Source organism: Siphateles boraxobius, unplaced genomic scaffold, assembly GCF_051911475.1.
Source record: "Siphateles boraxobius isolate OS27281-9 unplaced genomic scaffold, OSU_SipBor_1 29, whole genome shotgun sequence".
NCBI classification, from domain to species: domain Eukaryota; kingdom Metazoa; phylum Chordata; class Actinopteri; order Cypriniformes; family Leuciscidae; genus Siphateles; species Siphateles boraxobius.
The window spans coordinates 3,918,326-3,937,846 of record NW_027508908.1 but is presented as its reverse complement, the minus strand read 5'-3'; the positions used below and the strand labels follow the sequence as shown (position 1 = coordinate 3,937,846).

The following is a 19,521-nucleotide window of genomic DNA, read 5'->3' as shown; positions in this document are numbered from 1 at the left end:
ATGACTGCGGAAAAGACAAAGACATATTTAGCTTTGGAATCTCACTTCGTGATAATCATGCTCTTGGAGGACAGTCAGAAACCATTACTTCCCACTCCTTGTGTCCGTGACATTTTAATATCCCTCAGCCACATCCTGACCAGCCATGGGAAGAGATATATTCACTCTTCAGTCCTCAATAATATGGCCTGGATGACTCGGGTTTATTGTGTATAGATGATATTTGGCATAGCATCCATAAATGTTTATGCATTTGGATAAATATACCACATTAGTTGTCTCAGCAGTTTTCTAAGCTTGTAGTTTTATTCTTTGTTATTATAAACTCAACTGTTCTCTTTCCAGATTTATAACTCGTTTCTTCAGTGAACGTCATACTCTAAAGAAAGTTTTACTTGTATGACTTTCTCAGAAGAAAAAAGTTTTTTATCCGTACAATGTAAGTCAATGGGGTCCAATGTTGTTTTGGACCCCATCGACTTTCATTCTATGATAAAAACTGTTAATTCAAAATGTATTTTGTGTTCCACAGAAGAAAAAAAGCCATACAGGTTTCAAACGGCATGAAGGTGGGTAAATTATGACAGAATTTTCATTTTTGGGGTGAATTCCCCTTTTTTTTTTTTAAGTTATCCCTTTAAATATCACTTTTATCTAAGATGTTTCTCTCCAAATACTTTACTAAGAAAAATGGGATAAAAATCTCAGATCTTGGGTGGATATGAATAGAAATTGGTGAAAACCCTCATGTTTCTCTGTCTTTTGAGCATGTGCTGTTGTAGTAAGTCTAATATGTATTTGTTCCAATGCTTTATTTCTTATATTCTTAAAGGCTGATTTATACTTCTGCGTTGGACCTACGCCGGACCCTCTACGCCGTAGCCTACGATTTGGTTTTAATTTATACTTCTGCGTCGTTGTCCGCGTTGACGCACGCAGAGGGAGCATGTGAAACCCGAGGAAGCGGTTTGAGCAGACCAATCACAGCGCTTGCGTCCGCGTAGAATAGACACGTTGTTACATTTTTGGAGAGGTGCACGTCAGGGTACGCCGGAGGGTACGGGTGAGGGTACGGGTGTGGGTCATGACGTCACCCGCCCATGGCGTTCATTCATTCCATACGTGCTTCAGTATGGAACGCAATCGGGGCCAATCTTTAAACGAAACGCATGAAATTTGACCGCGTCAACACGCACTGTTTGTCCGCGTGCCCAATTTATACTTCTGCGTCGAACGTAAACCCAATTTATACTTCTGCGTCGAACTTACGCCGTAGCTACGCCGTAGGCTGTGCGTAGCGCGCGTACCCTCCGGCGTACCCTGACGTGCACCTCTCCAAAAATGTAACAACGTGTCTATTCTACGCGGACGTAAGCGCTGTGATTGGTCTGCTCAAACCGCTTCCTCAGGTTTCACATGCTCCCTCTGCGTGCGTCAACGCCGACAACGACGCAGAAGTATAAATTAAAACCAAAGCGTAGGCTACGGCGTAGAGGCTCCGGCGTAGGTCCGACGCAGAAGTATAAATCAGCCTTTACGCCGTAGCTACGCCGTAGGCTGTGCGTAGCGCGCGTACCCTCCGGCGTACCCTGACGTGCACCTCTCCAAAAATGTAACAACGCGTCTATTCTACGCGGACGCAAGTGCTGTGATTGGTCTGCTCAAACCGCTTCCTCAGGTTTCACATGCTCCCTCTGCGTGCGTCAACGCGGACAACGACGCAGAAGTATAAATTAAAACCAAAGCGTAGGCAACGGCGTAGAGGGTCCGGCGTAGGTCCGACGCAGAAGTATAAATCAGCCACGGCGTAGCTACGGCGTAAGTTCGACGCAGAAGTATAAATCAGCCACGGCGTAGCTACGGCGTAAGTTCGACGCAGAAGTATAAATTGGGCTTTACTAGTATGCATCAACTAGTTTCTGGAACGATGCCGCCTGTCAAGAAACTTGTTGAAATTCTGCAACGGACTCTCAGTTGAATTCAGTTGTCATATTATACTATTTTGTACAACAATTTGACTTTAAATAACTCATAACAGCACCAATTCTGAGTATTATGCTTACAAAAAACGTTCTGCTTATTCTTTATAATAAACAGAAGTTTAAGACACATTTATGTAATGTTTTTGCACTACTGTTGTCATGTTTGTGCATAATTGTTTGTGAAGTGCAGCATGATTATGTTTAATAATAAAGAATAACGCACAAGCGTATTCGCCGTCAGGTGTCGGTTTATCAACATGCATTTAGATAAAATGTTTCTTGTGAGTTTCATTTGGCCCTCAGAGACATGCCTGAAGAAGGGAGTTTTACTGGGAAGTGTGTTCAACTAACAGATGTTTTATTTCTATAACTGTAGATCGGAATGTCCATTTATTCACTTTCTGAAGACAAAAATCCAGCTAAGTGGCCAAGACCTCTCGGCAATATGAATATGAACAGAAACACTTCCAGCATGCGTGATGAATCAGACCTCAACGGCTCCCCAGAGACATTTCCAAAGCATCTACATCCCGAATCAAGGTAACAAATGTGGTTCTGTATCACGACTATGGTTCTCTGCCAAATGCATCCAAAGCAACTTTTTATTTGCGTCATGTTTTTTGGTAAAGTGGGACAACACAGTTAAATGGTCTTTCAGACCTCCATGAAGTAGAACATCTGTGATGTAAACACTCTGTCCCACTGAATCACACTTATTATAAGGGGACATTGCCGTCCTGCCTCAGTTACTGTTGGAGTGTGTTATTAATGTGAGAAATTGCTGTGGTATTACTGACACTATCCCCTGGTGTAAATTTGGGGGGGGGGGGTCTGGATTCCACCTCTGCTCATTTACACCTAATCATTCTTTAGTGTGAAAATCAGGCAAGATGGAAAGGCAGATGGAACATATTAAAAGTATATATATTTATACACGCGCACACAAACACACATTGCTAATGCTTGTCAGAATGACAGTGGGCATTCTCCGTGCACATGGATTTCATTTGTGAAGCTTAGAGGCAACAGATTTCTACATGATTTTTTTGACTCCTTTAAACTTCCATTTTGTTGTCATGCCAGTGAATTAGGGCGTCAAGTGGGGTCTAATCTTTCCTGATACACTTTCAAGGAACGTCCCAACAAATTTTCAAGTAGTTAAGGTACAGTATGTGAAAAAAGGATACAATACATGATATAGCAATGTTGTGAAACACTGTTCACCTATATAATGTGTACACTCTCAGAAAAAAAGGTACAAAAGCTGTCACTGGGACAGTATCCTTCAAAAAGGTTCTAATATGTACCATTTAGGTACTAATATGTGCACTTTTGGTACCAATATGTACCTTTGAGGGACTAATATGCACTCTTTAGGTACAAATGTGTACCTTTTGAAAAGGTACCGCCACAGTGACAGCTTTTGTATACCTTTTTTTTCTGAGAGCGCAATACTATGATATATATATATCATAGTAATTGCGCTCATATGGGTGGGTAAATAAATAAGAAATGTTTATTGTGATAAAAATTTGCGCACTCAGTATTTAGTAACATCCATGCATAACTAGCACAGATAATTGAGGTAATGCATGGCTCATGAAGAATTAAACCATTCATTAACCACATCAGCAACTAATAAACAGTCGATTTGATTAATAGATTAATTCATGCTGTTTATTAAATGCGTCATCATGCATTAAATCCTTATTAACTAATAGTCTAAATTAATGTGTTAATTACCACAGTGGGTCAAAGCCATGTATTTCAACTTCCAGTTGTCTGCTTTAATGTATCATTAGCTAATGATTTGCAAAGATATCATCACGTAATAACTTTTCTTTTTGAGGGACATGACTATTAATTCATTATTAAGTAATATGTCATTTTGGTTTTGGCATCCACGCTAAGCCATGGATTTCAGTTTCCACAACCGGGATTCTACTGTACCAGATGAACTGGTGCATGGAGTGCCTTGTTGTTCATGGCACAGGAGTATATATCTGGTTGAAGCTTATATTTGTGTGAAACCCAACTTATCCATCCTACAAACACATTCTCTGACATTACATTGCTGTGCAACTCTCACAGACCTTAAAATTGAGTGGAGGATGTCAATACCCATAACAAGCATAATGACATACAGTGTTGGGTAATTTACTCTAAAAAAGTAATTAAATACTAGCTTAAATATTTTAAAAGTGTTATTAGATTACTGTACTAATTACTCTCTCTAAAAAGTGTTGGATTACTTATTACCAATTACTTAAAAAGTATTGGATTACTTATTACTAATTACTTTATAAATCCCATATCAACCTCAACCATTAAACAATAGGATGGAAAAGAAACTGCACTTTTAATTCTTTCAAATAAACAATATACAATTGCATAACTTATTCTTGAACAAGTGTGTAAAAAGAGAAGGTTACATAAAAAACATACATTTTAACACTATTGTATTATATAGACTTATTGTACAGTCTATATAGTATTTCATGCAATTACATCAGAAGTAACCAATTAAATGAGAGAAAACCCTTACTTTACTTTTCAAAGGGAAGGATTGATAAATTAAAGTAATTAGATTACTTAGTAATTAATTACCCCAACACCGATAACATAGTACTTAATAATGATTTAATAGTGCCTCAACTAGTAAAGTCATCATAACATAAATATTTCTTTGCAAATCATTAGCTAATGATTAATTAAAGCAGACAACTGGAAGTTGTGGTAACACATTAATTTACACTATTAATACAATAATGAATTATGATGACACATTTAATTAATAGCAATTCGTATATGACTTAATCTATATTAAGTGCTAATGTGGTTAATGAATTAATGAATTGTTTAGTTCTTCATGAGTCAAACAGTAACTCGTGATTATCTGTGCACTAGTTAAGCACGAATTACTGCATATTAGTGCACCCGTATTGTAGTGTTACCCAATATTTTTTTATGGAGCAATCAGTATTATATTACAAGCAATCTGAAAATAGTTGTTTCTGATTGGTCAATCGCTGCATCCAGCGGTGTGATATCTTGCATTATCGATTGTAGGGATGATTACCTCAGATGACTTCAGTATTAATAATACTGTCATTTTGTTGCAGTGCTCATCCTGTTGCCATTACCAGACAAATGGTTTAATACTGTAATTGACTCCTTTTTTTAGCGGAAGCTTTAAGATGATACACGGGTAAGTTTATAAGAAGATTTGAACTCAAATCTATATTTGGATAAATGTGCAATTAGTCTGTGAAATATCGTTTTACTCAATTTAAAACTCATAATAGAATGGGCTCTGGACTCATGCCAGTATAGGTTTTCTTTTAATGCCTTGAGGAAGTGGCTGTTGAATAGACTATTAATGTACTTTGGGTTTGCTTAAGGTATTACAGAGTTCTATGAGGCCTTTTGAACTGAAAATAAAGAAGTGTTTTCTCACTATTCAGACAAATTACATTTGATCTTGTCTGTTTGCTTTCTTTTCAAATCCCTTTTTAAGTTCCCTGTTGAGTGAGAGAAGGCAAAAGTGACTTTCTTAGTTGAGCTGAAAGGCCTGAACCATATAGAGCTAGTAAACACACAAAAGCCCAGCTGGTGGGTTGGACTCTCACTTTCTTAACATACCTATATGAGGACTGAGTAGACCGTTTTAAAGGGATAGTTCACCCCAAAGTAGAAATTCTGTAATTTACAGTACTTACCCTTATGTTGTGACTGTTTAGCAAATTGTGCTCTTTCTGTCCAAAGAAAAATAAAAAACACCACAATCACAGAAAAATAATGACATCGCTATTCATGTTGCGTTAGTTTAATGGCATTGATGCCCTCATTCCTTGTCTTGTGAGTGATTGCAATGCACACAGACTATAAGTGGATAGCATGATTTTTTAGGGAATTACAATTTAGATTTTGGTCTGTTATAATGCAGTTTAGATTAGTGGTTCAAACTTGGTTCCTCTTTGTCCAAGACAATACTCAAAGGCCCTCATATCTATGGCTACGTTCAGACGGCAGGTAAATGTGGCAGGTCAATTTTTTGCTTCTATGTGACTCATGACTGGGCCACTTCCATATGTGGTCCTAAATCCGATACAGGTCAGATGTTTTGCAATGCGACCTTGGTCAGAACTGTCATATCAGAATTCATGCAACTTTTATGTCACTGTTGATCGGCATTCCTCACAATTCTGAACTCAATGAACACTCTGAACACAATGGGAGTCACTTCAAAGATTTTACATACACAACGTTATAAAGAAGGCTATGCGAAATTTAGTCAGTGAAGGACAGAGCTGTGTCAGAGCTCATAAGTATTACAGTGACAGCTTTATATACAAGCAAAACATCATAAATGTTTAAAAACTCTGCTCTCTTTTTTTTATCCTACTTATCCTACCTTGGTCTTTATCAATCCCTCCTCTCTTCCTTCTCAGCTAATATCTCTACTGCTAAAATGACTTACTATCACAACAAAATTAATAATTCTTCTCGCACTCTTTTCAAAACCTTCTCCTCTCTTCTCAACCCTCCTCCTCCTCCTCCATCAACCCTAACTGTGCGTTCACACTGCAGCCGGCGAGAGCGTCACAGTGGCCAGAAGTCATACATTTTCAATGAGAGCCGGTGGCGAGCTCCGGCGAGGGCGGCGCGGTGCCTCTTGGACGGTGAGAGCGGCGAAGAGAGTTGAAATCTGGTCAACTTTGTGATAATGAACTATGACGCGGTTCAGCGGCAACCGGCGGCAACGAATCGGAATGTAGAAATGCTCCATTTGAGAGGATTCCAGAGAACGCAGTCCTGTAAACGTTGGTTCCGACCACATTAGTTTCCAAGAAAAAATAAAGGAAAGCTTGATTATTTGAATTTGATAAGAAGGCGTGCAACACTATTTATAGGCAAGATTTTCGCGCTAATACACTTTTTTTTCTGTGGGAATGTATATTAGAATATAACTTAACCATGAAAACAAAAGCAACACCACAACCATGGCTTTTAATTGGTTTATATTTTTTAGCAAACATGTCACTATAATTAAGTTCTTTCCATCGATCAATTTTCTGCAAAAATAACGATCGACATGCTTGTTTGCTTTGCAGCCCCTTTAAATGAAGTTTTAAAAAAGACCAAGCATTCGATTTATGTCAGAGCATCAGAGCGTCCACGAATCTTTCCACGGCGTCGCTGGCAGGGCGGCGAGAGCGAATTTTGCCGCTCTCGCCGGCAGCGGTGTGAACGCACAGTACAGCTGACGATTTTGCCACATTCTTCATAAATAAAACAACCACCATCAGCTGCCAATTTACCAATCCACAAACGGACACACACATTCTACCAGCTAACGCACACATACCCTCATCTCTGCTTTCAGAGGCAGAAGTCTCTATCCGCTTGATCCTATTCTCACTAATCTACTTCAAGCCATTTCTTCCTCAGTTGTACCCGCACTCACACACATCATAAACGCCTCTCTTCACGCGGGTACTTTTCCAACAGCATTAAGCAGACTCGGGTAACCCCAGTGCTTAAGAAACCCACTCTAAATCCAGCACATATGGAAAATTTCAGACCGGTATCCCTTCCATTCGTCGCGAAAACACTTGAACAAGTTGTTTTCAACCAGATCGCTTTCTTTCTTACACAGAACAACATCCTGGACAACAATCAGTCTGGTTTCAAAAGCGGACACTCAACTGAGACTGCCCTGCTCTCAGTAATTGAAGCTCTGAGACTGTCAAAAGCAGCTTCCAAATCCTCAGTTCTCTTCCTGCTGGATCGGTCTGCTGCCTTTGATACAGTTAACCACCAGATCCTCCTGTCAATCCTAAAGATGAAGGGCATCTCGGGAACTGCACTCCAATGGTTCAAATCTTACCTCTCAGGTAGGTCCTTTAGGGTGTTGTGGAGGGGTGAGGTGTCTAAGACCCAACATCTTGCCACTGGGGTGCTTCAGGGCTCAGTGCTTGGACCACTTCTCTTCTCCATCTACATGACATCACTAGGATCTGTAATTCAGAAACATGGCTTTTCCTATCACTGCTACACTGATGACACACAACTCCTCTCATTCCAGCCTGATGATCCAACGGTAGCTGCTCGCATCTCAGCCTGCCTGACAGACATTTCTTGCTGGATGAAGGACCAGCACCTTCAACTGAACCTTACGAAGACAGAGCTGCTTGTGGTCCCAGCCAACCCAACACTTCATCACAACTTCAACATTCAGCTAGGCTCATCATCCATAACTCCATCAAGGTCAGCCAGGAACCTTGAAGTTGTAATTGATGATCAATTGAACTTCACAAAGCACATTGCTAGAACTGCCCGGTCCTGCAGATTTGCCTCGTACAACATTAGGAGAATCAGGCCCTTCCTATTAGAGCATGCTACACAACTCCTTGTCCAAGCGCTTGTTCTATCCAGACTGGACTATTGTAATGCTCTCCTGGCTGGTCTTCCACCCTGCACTGTCAAACCTCTGCAACTGATCCAGAATGCTTCAGCCAGAGTGGTCTTTAAAGAGCTGAAGAGGGCACACGTCACTCCTCTCCTCACAAAATTGCACTGGTTGCCAGTTGCTGCTAGCATCAAATTCAAGTCACTGATGTTTGCCTACAGAACAAACACTGGCTCTGCTCCCTTTTACCTAAACTCATTACTTCAGACTTTACGTGTCATCCAGAAACTTGCACTCTGCAAGCTAACGTCGTCTTGTGGTGCCATCTCAAAAAGGCACAAAATCTCTTTCTCGGACCTTTACCATGACTGTTCCCTGTTGGTGGAATGATCTGCCTAACTCAACCAGAGCTGCTGAGTCCGTAGCCATTTTTAAGAAACGGCTGAAGACGCATCTTTTTCGGCAGCACTTGATCAAGTAATACTAACACTTTCTCTTCTCTTCTATTCTATTTATAAAAAATAAAAAAATTACATGTACTGCATTAGATTAAACTGAGAAGGGCCATAGCACTTGCATATTGTTGTCTACTGTTAGTTTAACTGCTTCTATTGTTCTCATTTGTAAGTCCCTTTGGATAAAAGCATCTACTAAATGAATAAATGTAAATATAAATGTAACAATGTGAACAGCTATTATTAATAAAAACAATTCACCTAAAAGAAATGTCAGTTTGATGTTACATCTTTATTGTTTGTATTTAGGACGTTAATTAAATTTGTTAATATGAGTGAATTTAAATAATTTTTAGACTTATTGGGACCCCCTGGTTGAGAATCAGCTTATATGGTGTTGTTTTGCCCCTTTTTTGAAGATTGACAGCCTCCAGGTAATATATACTTATCTTTTAACATCCTTTTTGAGTTGCACACATAAAATTAAGTCAAACAGGTTTGGAACTTTATGTTGGAACTACTTACAATTCTTAGTAAATGTCCCCTTTTTTCTTTTGAAATGTACTTTTTTTTAGGGTTGTGTTCTCCAGCCTAATCACAACCAGATAATCAAAAAGTTTAAAAGAAAGGAAATTAAAAAAACATCAATTCCTCTTATCTCCCCTGTTTCCCCCAGAGTGTTAAAAGCTATTGCTTCATTTAGTCCAGCACATGGTTACAATCATACGCTGTTTAAAATGTCTCAGTAGGCTATATGGTTTTTCTGTTTTGTCAAGGGCATTTAAATCTGGATGTATGAATAGTTTAGAGTGTTGTTAATGCGAATGTGTTCAAATTTAATTTGAGTACGAGCTAAAATTTACTTTTTAGCTCATACTCAAACCCAGCCTGGGGGTCAGAGTGAAGACTGCAGTCTTCCCCGTTGAGAAGCCAAACTTCGTTAGACACTGTGTATTTATGTTCCAGTGTTTATTAAATGGTGGTTTGAGTATTTTAGTGATGGTACGCTTGCTCATCATTCTTGCTGCCCAGAACTGGGTAGTTAGTGTCCAATAACAAGAATGATGGATTTCAATAAGACATTCTTAATTCCGCTTGGAACATCTCCATGCTTGTTTAAACCCAAACTATTCACTGCAAACACTCGGGGATGACCAGTGGTGAAAAGCGGGTCAGAACAGAAGTAGCTGTTATGGCAGTTGAGCAACCGTTCATTTTAGATGCTTGTGGTATGGCAAAGTATGGAATATTTTCTTTTAAATGTTACCCACAATTCTTCCTTTTACACCCAGAAGCTCTTCTGGAGTCAATTGTCGCCTCAACAGTGTGTCAGCACCTCTGAAAGTTGTGATCTGACCAAAATCAGCGCTTCTCTGCAGCAGTTAGTATTCAGTAGAAAATGTCACCCAATGCGAAATTGCAGCCAACATAGTAGCTCTGTGAGCCGCCTCACAGTCCACTGCCTGGATATCATAGACAGCTGTCTTTTAAGGGCAACATTCTAACCAACATTGTATGTAATTTTTTTTAATCGATTCCAATTTAATTAATTCCTTGCCAGATTCTGAATCAAAATCATGAAAAATCTATTTAAAATAAATGCTGTTCTTTTGAACTTTCTATTCATCAAAGAATCCTGAAAAAAAGTATCACGGTTTCCACAAAAATATGGCAAAAAAGTAGCACTGTTTTCAGCAATGACAAAAATAACAATAAATTACACTGAAGACTGGAGTAATGGTGCTGAAAATTCAGCTTTGCATCACAGGAATGAATTGCATTTTATAATGTATAAACATAGAAGTTATTTCAAATCAAGTGCTACAGAGAGTTTCAGTGGTGTTTTTTAAAATGTATAAACATAGAAAACAATTATTTTAAATCAAGTGCTACAGAGAGTTTCAGTGGCGTTGTTGGGAAGAATTTTTTCCATTCATTTCTCCCATGGGGATTTTTAAAAAAAAATGCGATAAGCATAATAAGCCTTGAACAAAGCCAACCAGCTACGAGGTTTGCTTTGTAAAATTACAACGTTTGATTTAAAGCACAAAAGTTTTTGAAAATTGGACAAAAGACTGTGGTACAACAAGACTGTGTACTTAGCTTTAGTAAGGGAAAGAACTACAATCCTATGAAGCATTGCGAACAGTATAATCAAATAAAAAATTATGGATTAATATAAAACTATGTATTTAATATATATATATATATATATAGAGAGAGAGAGAGAGAGAGAGAAAGAAAAAACCCAAGTTCTAGCTAGGACCAAGGAACAGGACCAGAGCACAGAACGTTTAAATACTTTTTAAACGGTCCTGCTCCTTGGTCCTAGCTAGACCTTGGGTCTTTTTTCTTACATTTTTGTGTCCTGTTCCGTAAGCACCATCTAGGCTGAAGTGCAAGTGACCCCTTTTTACTGATATATATATATATATATATATATATATATGTATATGTGTAGATATATATATACACACACTGAACACAATTATTAACGCAACACTTTTGTTTTTGCACCATTTTTCATGAGCTGAACTCAAAGATCTAAGACTTTTTCTATGCCCACAAAAGGCCTATTTTTCTCAAATATTGTTCACAAATCTGTCCAGGAGGTCCAAAAACCAGTCAGTATCTTGTGTGACCGCCATTTGCCTCACGCAGTGCAACACATCTCCTTCACATAGAGTTGATCAGGTTGTTGTTTGTGGCCTGTAGAGTGTTGGTCCGCTCCTCTTCAATGGCTGTGCGAAGTTGCTGTTTTCAGCTTCCAGGAATTGTGTACAGATCCTTGCAACATGGGGCCGTGCATTATCATGCTGCTACATGAGGTGATGGTCGTGGATGAATGGTACAACAATGGGCCTCAGGATCTCGTCACGGTATCTCTGTGCATTCAAAATGCTATCAATAAAATGCACATGTGTTCGTTGTCCATAACATACACCTGCCCATACCATAATCCCACCGCCACCATGGGCCACTCGATCCACAACATTGACATCAGCAAACCGCTCACCCACACGACGCCATACACGCTGTCTGCCATCTGCCCTGTACAGTGAAAACCGGGATTCATCCATGAAGAGAACACCTCTACAAAGTGGCAGACGCCATCGAATGTGAGCATTTGCCCACTCAAGTCAGTTACGATGACGAACTGCAGTCAGGTCGAGACCCCGATGAGGACGACGAGCATGCAGATGAGCTTCCATGAGATGGTTTCTGACAGTTTGAGCAAAAATTCTTTGGTTATGCAAACCGATTGTTGCAGCAGCTGTCCGGGAGGCTTCAAATTCTCTGAAATGCCTTTGGAGACAGTTTATGGCAGAAAAATAAACATTCAATTCACGGGCAGCAGCTCTGGTGGACATTCCTGCAGTTAGCATGCCAATTGCACGCTCCCTCAAAACTTGTGACATCTGTTGCATTGTGCTGTGTGATAAAACTGCACATTTTAGAGTGGCCTTTTATTGTGGCCAGCCTAAGGCACACCTGTGCAATAATCATGCTGTCTAATCAGCATCTTGATATGCCACACCTGTGAGGTGGATGGATTATCTCAGCAAATGAGAAGTGCTCACTAACACAGAGTTAGACATATTTGTGAACAATATTTGAGAGAAATAGACCTTTTGTGTACATATGGATATATGGAATTTTCTGTACAAACATATCATGTTAAACATGATAATTTAAAAAAATAAGTTATAAGAAATAATGCGGACTTACAGCTTCAACAGAAGCAAATACCATTAACAACCTTGTAGCTCAAGGTCTGTCTTTAAAGATTTATCATTAAAAATCAAGAAAATAAAGTAGTGTATAAGGTAGTATCTATTTACAGTAAACATTTCTGTCTTTCAGTTAACACCATTTGCCATCTTGGATGATGATTCCAGTGCATATTGGGATTTCTTTAATCCCTTAGTGATGGATACCTGCAATGCTGCCTCAGAATCAGGCCAAAACAAGTTATCTTTTAAGGTATCTATTTATGACTACCTTTTGAAACAGTCTTGACTTCAGGAGCATGCTATAATGGCTTGATATATTTTAAAAACACAGCTCAAATTCTCAAGAAATCTCACACGTTATCTTTAAAATGATTTAACCATGCATTACTTCATGCCATCTTATAATACCAGTTGGGCAAGAAACAATCATTGGCAAAAATGGACACTTGTAGTCAGTACACAGGGTGCCCACTCACTGCCTGCTGCTTCTGCAATTTCTACATCTCATGTTTAGGGACAATGAGCCATTGTGTGGCAGTTATTCAATCCTCTGAAGCTTGCGAGCTTTGACAGTGAGTGATCACATAAAATGATGTCACTGCAAATGCTTGGAAGCCAAGTACAAAGGAGCACCTTAGATACTGATCTGTGGTCAGATTAATGTGAAGGAACACTGATGAATTCAGAGGAAGTCTGTAACAAAAGTCACAGACGCAAAGATTTTACAGAATAAGGCAATTCTGTCCCTTAAAAAGAAAAGCGGACTGCTGGTTTTGTATTGTCAGTAAAAAAAACTCTACTGAACTATTTTTTTAAGTAATTAACATGCGATAACCAAGCTCACGGAATGTGTGCCTGCAGAACTCGGTATGCCTGATTTTCACAATGTTATACAAATCCCATGTCTCTTGCTTGTTCATTTATTGAATGTTTGACTATGCTTTCAGTTACAAATAAGAGTAATTCAGATGTACTAAACAAGGCAAATTACCATGAGAGCACAATTCCAAAAAGTGCCGACGGGGTGGAAAGTTCTGCGTATGATCTACTGATGACGCGCAAATTAAAGAACGGACACAGCCGGATAATTTCTATAATGACCAACGCAGTCTACCAAGAGCAGTGCAAATTTCCGCTTTTTTTTTTATTTAATAATGTTTTGTTTGTGAACCCAACTACTTTCATTGAACAAAAACAGTTCAGAATATCATTTTTTTAATGTCCGCAGAAAAAATAAAGTCGTACAGGTTTGGATGATATGATGGTGAGCAAATGATGACAAAATCTTTATTTTAGAGGAACTAACCCTTTTCCATGTTTAAATACATTCCACAGAATTGATTTCCCCCTCAAAATCAGTGCGGAAAATGCAAAAGATTTGCTGATTCTATCTGAACCCGATGATGACATCGTGTCATTTGCACTAAAATTGAGTTTTGAAGGCCGTTGACCATGTACTCAATATAAGGCAAAACTCACAAAAACATATGCAGAGCTTTACAGAACAAAACACACACACAACAGTGACTTTGTGTCTGATTTACATTTAATGATCTGTCCGTCTATAAACAAAACCCTATTCCTGACAAACCCAATCAGGAGTCTACACTGCTATAATTATACAACAATAATTGCACTCAAGTACATTGTGTTCTGTTGCATTTCAGCATGCTATTAACATACCGAAGCGATAGCATTATGTTGTTTTATGGTTGACTGATTGATTTAGTGGAATATTTGTAAAATCGCATTTTACCATGAGAGTGGTTTGGGGCCTCCAGTTTTTAGTCATGGTACATCGTAAATCTAAGCAGATGAACTGGCTCCAAGCTGCAGCTTTCTGTGTAGAATGTTTATTTAAATCTAAAACCATATAGATGGGGTACTTCTAACATTTTGAAATAAACCTTATGTTAAAGGTAGGGTAGGCAATTTTTTTCGTAAACACTTGTTATACCGTTTCTCTCTCCACATCCTGATAATAGAAGCAGTCTAAATATTAAAAAAATTACATGTATCTTCTGTGGAAGTCTCAGGACAACATTTTTTTTTATTCAATCATTGCATTCGGTCCGAATGCAATGATATGACGTCCTACCTCCCTTTCAAAATATTTATTTCCATAACTCTGCACACCTGCTCCCCGTAGACATCACACGTCATCAGTGCGTTTCATGCTATGCACAATTAGACAGACGTCAGTAACCGAGCGCTTCAACCGAAACATCAGCCGCCTTTTGCAGTTCCTCCTGAGCCAAAACAACCAGCTTATGCTGCGTTTACGCTATGTCGTAACCGTGATTAAAAGATGGCAACCTGTGACGTTTTACCCGGAGCTGTTCACGTCCTCAGACTCGGATTTATGCTTTTATATATCAATGCTATCAGCGTCTAAATTAATCTGCAGTAGTCAGATGATACAAATCAGCGCTCTTTAAGTTGTTTACGTTCATTATTATTGTAATGTTATGTGCTTTAATTTGTGAGATAATTTAACGACATCTCTCATGACGCTTTGCAGACTTTACTCTGGCTGTGTGTTTTCGTGTGTTTTGGACTGCCTTTTCAAAGTGCTCTGAAGCAAGTGAGATCTTATTATTCAAAAGCTATATTGGTATTGCTAGCCACTCTGAAATTGCCTACCCTACCTTTAAAAAAATTTATTCAGCAAGGATGCATTAAATTGATCAAAAGAGGCATTTATAATGTTACAAAGATTTCTATTTCAAGTAAATGCTTTTCTTTTGAACTTTCTGTTTCATCAAACATTTTCTGAGAAAGAAATGAATCACAGCTTCCAAAAAATATAAACAGCCCAACTGTTTCAACATTGATAAGAAGAAACGCTGCTGTGTGAGACTTCTTTTAAAAACATTAAACATTTTACCAAACCCAAAGCTTTGAATGGTAGTATGCATGGAAAAAATAGTAGCTTCTTCAGGGGATGTAAATATGTAGATAGAACACATTTATGCCTGAGAACACTTTTAAAATATGCAGCCCTGAAATCAAACTGTGTGTAACTCTAGGAAAAACCCCACTTTATGGTTTCAAGTTTTTTTGGGATAACTCATCGAATATTTCTTAATATCTGGCTCTTAAAGGTGACTTGCGTCTCATTGAATCTTCAAAGCCTGAGGCATTGTTGAATTAACCCAGATCAGGCTGCTTGGGTTTGAGTCAGAGACTATGCCTTTAAGGCTGTAATTTAACAGCAGCTTCCCTTCATGTGGTTAACGCTTCACTAAAGAGCCGTCACTGTTATCAATTAGAAAAAATCTGAGTCATTAAGAAGTCAAGAAGCTGCATTCATGTTTCGACCGTTCTGTGACTTCTAGGAAGATGGCCCAATCCATCTTCCGGAAAAAAGGGGACACTGTAGGAGCGGTTATCTGATGAGCTGCACCCTTCATTCCAATGAGAAATTCCACCACCAAAACTTCCTGGAATTTAGGGATTTTGAGGAACAAGCTCTCCGAACCAGCTGACCAAGTCCGATGAAGGTTTGAGAGGTTTGTCTCTGATTTGAATTTTATTCAGAACTTTCTAAAACATGCAAAATAATGCAACAACAACAAAATAACAATATTGCAAATCAGTGATACTGACAAAATCAATTATCAGTAGTAAAACATTACCTAAATTAAATCAAATAACAGAAAACTAAGAGAGTAATTAATTTTCTTTGTGTGTTTCTTTTTAGATTTTTTCATTATATGATGTTTGGTTAATCTCATCTGTAAAACTCTATATAATCGATAGCTAGATAGTATTTTTTATTATTTAGTATTTTTTAATTATTTTCTCAACTGTAAATCTCAGCCCAAAATAATTATGAAAATAAGAAAAACTTTGACTGTTTGAGATGTGAATTATACATTGCTGCTTAGTTAGTCATTTAAGCGTTTGTTTACGGAATGCAAATCATGGCCTCAGTTTTCCTTGTTGTTTTACTCTTGGCAACAGATAAAGCACTTCTTTTGCGTATTCACTTATCTAGAAAGCCATGACTACTATCAGAATTTTATGGGTAATTGATTTACAGAAATAAAACAAGAAAACGCGCACACCTGTTTTTCATCATTTGTCGAAAAATTAATTCGGGAAACAACATGGATTGGGACAAAGGTTTCCAAATGGTTCGAAACCCTAGAAAAAAATTTCAGTTGAAGTGGGTAAATGCGATAGCAAATTGTTTTGTTTTTCCAATTTTAATTGCATTTAAACAAGCTGCACTTTTTATGTGCCAGAGTTTTATTAATATAAAGGCATACAGTTTGGCAGCCCTGTGGTGAGTCTGAATTTCAGGTTTTATTTGTCATCTTGTGTGGTTGTGCTCAAAATGTACATGAATACACTCACTGAGAAGGGCCGCACGGAAAATCTTAGAAAAAAATAAGTATCCCAGATAGCACACGTACGTCTCCAATATTTAAAGAGCCCTTCATCTGAAAAAAAATCTGATAAACATCAGTTTTACAAGAGCAGTTTTACACACTTTCTCATTTTAAAGACATTTTCTAAGTGTCTTTTTATAACTTCTGACAGGAAACGTCTTAGAGACGTATTGCAGATTATCAAATGCTCTAAAAAAAACATCTTCCAGATGAAGGCACGCATAATAGATGTCTCCGCGATGTAAGTGTGCTATCAGAGATACTGCCTAATACTACATGCAACTGTTTGTGGTAAAATCACCTCTTGATGGAATTAACATCACAACATTCATTTCCATCAAGATGTGCATCAATTTTTGGTCGAGATCTTTTATTGATAATGCAAGAGTTCAGCACTCTGTAAAGTTTCCTCCAGCACATCCCAAAGACTTTCAGTGAATTTAAGGTCTGGACTCAGAGGTGCCAATTCATGTGTGAAAATATTCTTCATGCCCCCCCCAAACCATTTTTTCACAATTTAAGTCTGATGAATCTTGACATTGTCATCCTGGAATATGACCATAATGTGTCTACTTACGTGGTTGTATAAGAAATAAAAAGATACACACTCCATCAGTTAGGGTTAGAAGAACTGAACACATAACATGCTAGAAACACAGTAATCGCTGCAATAATTATCCAGTCATTGACTCTTCAGCATTTGCCTAAATCCAAACAGGAAATTATTATTATTATTATTTTTTTTGGCTGGGCAGTATAGTAAGAGTAGTATGTTATTCCGCCCATAGCTGTATTTGTGCCTATTTTGGACACTGCAAAGAACATCAACAAATTGAAAATTTCAATGGAGTCTTTGTTAAAGTCTGTTAAGTTTCTTAGTGCTATGCAAATGTTGACCTACAGTGTGTTTATGTTAAGCAAAATAAGGAATAAAATAAGCAGATGTGACCTCAGTTTTGACGCAGAGGACATAGTAGATTTGGGCATATGATTAGAGTGATAAGACACACTTCATTGACAGAACAGATGAGTAATGTTTTTCTAATATACCTCTCGCGGCATTATTTCTACTGGAATCAATCCAATTTATACGGGATATAGCCTGACCAAGCTGAAGAAGTTGGCACCCGTATACGGTGCCTGACATTTGAACTTCTGAGCTGCCAAATTTGAATAAAATTGAATGAAAACAACAACAGCTGATCTCTGCTGTGAGTTTGTCTCTGTTTGTTTTACACGAGATGGCTTGATAAAGCCTGGACCGTAATGTCAGAACATTACATCGATCAAAGCTCGGTTGGCTTATTAACACTGCGGCGATGACAGAATTTCAGAACGCCACCCAGAGTTCTCCGTTAACCTCATTGGAATGATTATTTATTTTTCCACTGCTTATTCTCCCTTGAACCTGTTCCTCACTTTCATGTCCCATATTTTCCACTCCAGCTACATTTTTACCAGTGAAGTTTTGTTTTTGGTGCTATATGTTAGCTGCCAAAAACACAATCCCTATGATTTCATCTTAAAGCATGACTGCATTACAATATTACTATATTACAGTTCACTTACTTTCGTGCTCCTCCTTCATATTTGATTTATTAATGCGTCCGTCTCATATAATTTATAGCCTACGTCCAAGATCAGCTGATTCATATTTCATACAAGGTTAAAGCATACACGTCTAAAGAGCAATTTGCATGTCAGTTGTTTTAAATCATCATCTTGAATCTTGTTTTATCCAAAACTTTAAGAAATATGTTTCTCGTCCTTTGTAGACAAGTGTTCTTAAAAATCCTGGCTTTAAGCTGAGAAACTCCCAGATTCCATCTGGTCACTGGCAACGAATTCAAGCAAGGACTCACACTGACATTACATAGTTATGTTTGCAGTTTATCAATATTATTTTTTGCTAAACTGCTTTTTGTTTTTTTTATTAAATATGTCAAAAAACTGATACATTATTTTTTTACTACACTGTAAAAAAAAGATCAATAAGTAGCCTAGTCCAACATATGTTTTTACATTGCTTTAACTAATCAAAATAAGATAAACAATCTTCAACTTTTTTATGTTATAAAAGATTCAACTCATTTCTAAGTCATTTTAAAATAATTTAAGTTGAAATGATTTAAACATCCAAGTTGATTGTACTTAATTTAAAGCAGCAACATTTTTACAGTGTAGATTGTAAATCCCCCCCCAAAAATGCGCTCACCTAGACTTAAAATACACTAATTACTTAGTATACAGTAGTATTTATAGTCTATAGCCTACTTTAAATAAGGCATCAGATGTAATCGGAAGACTGACTGATTGGAAATCCCATGAAATAGCCTTAGTCAAACTATAGGCTACATCTCTAATGCTTCACAGGTTAAACATAATGTCTTTAAACATCCATAACCGAACTCAGCGCAAATGTGCTCCGATAGTTCCCTGAGATCTCAGTGAGTCAGTAGTGTGTGTGTGTGTGTGTGTGTGTGTGTGTGTGTGTGTGTGTGTGTGTGTGTGTGTGTGTGTGTGTGTGTGTGTGTGTGTGTG

General features: G+C 38.0%; 1 long non-coding RNA gene across 1 annotated transcript; it reads left to right on the top strand.

The window, feature by feature from the left end:
- The first annotated feature begins 574 nt into the window (after positions 1-574).
- On the top strand, positions 575-12,821 carry LOC143753627 (uncharacterized). The gene is made up of 3 exons (XR_013207784.1): positions 575-781; positions 2,359-2,522; positions 12,714-12,821. It is a non-coding gene; the product is annotated as an uncharacterized LOC143753627 (long non-coding RNA).
- The last annotated feature ends 6,700 nt before the right edge of the window (positions 12,822-19,521 follow it).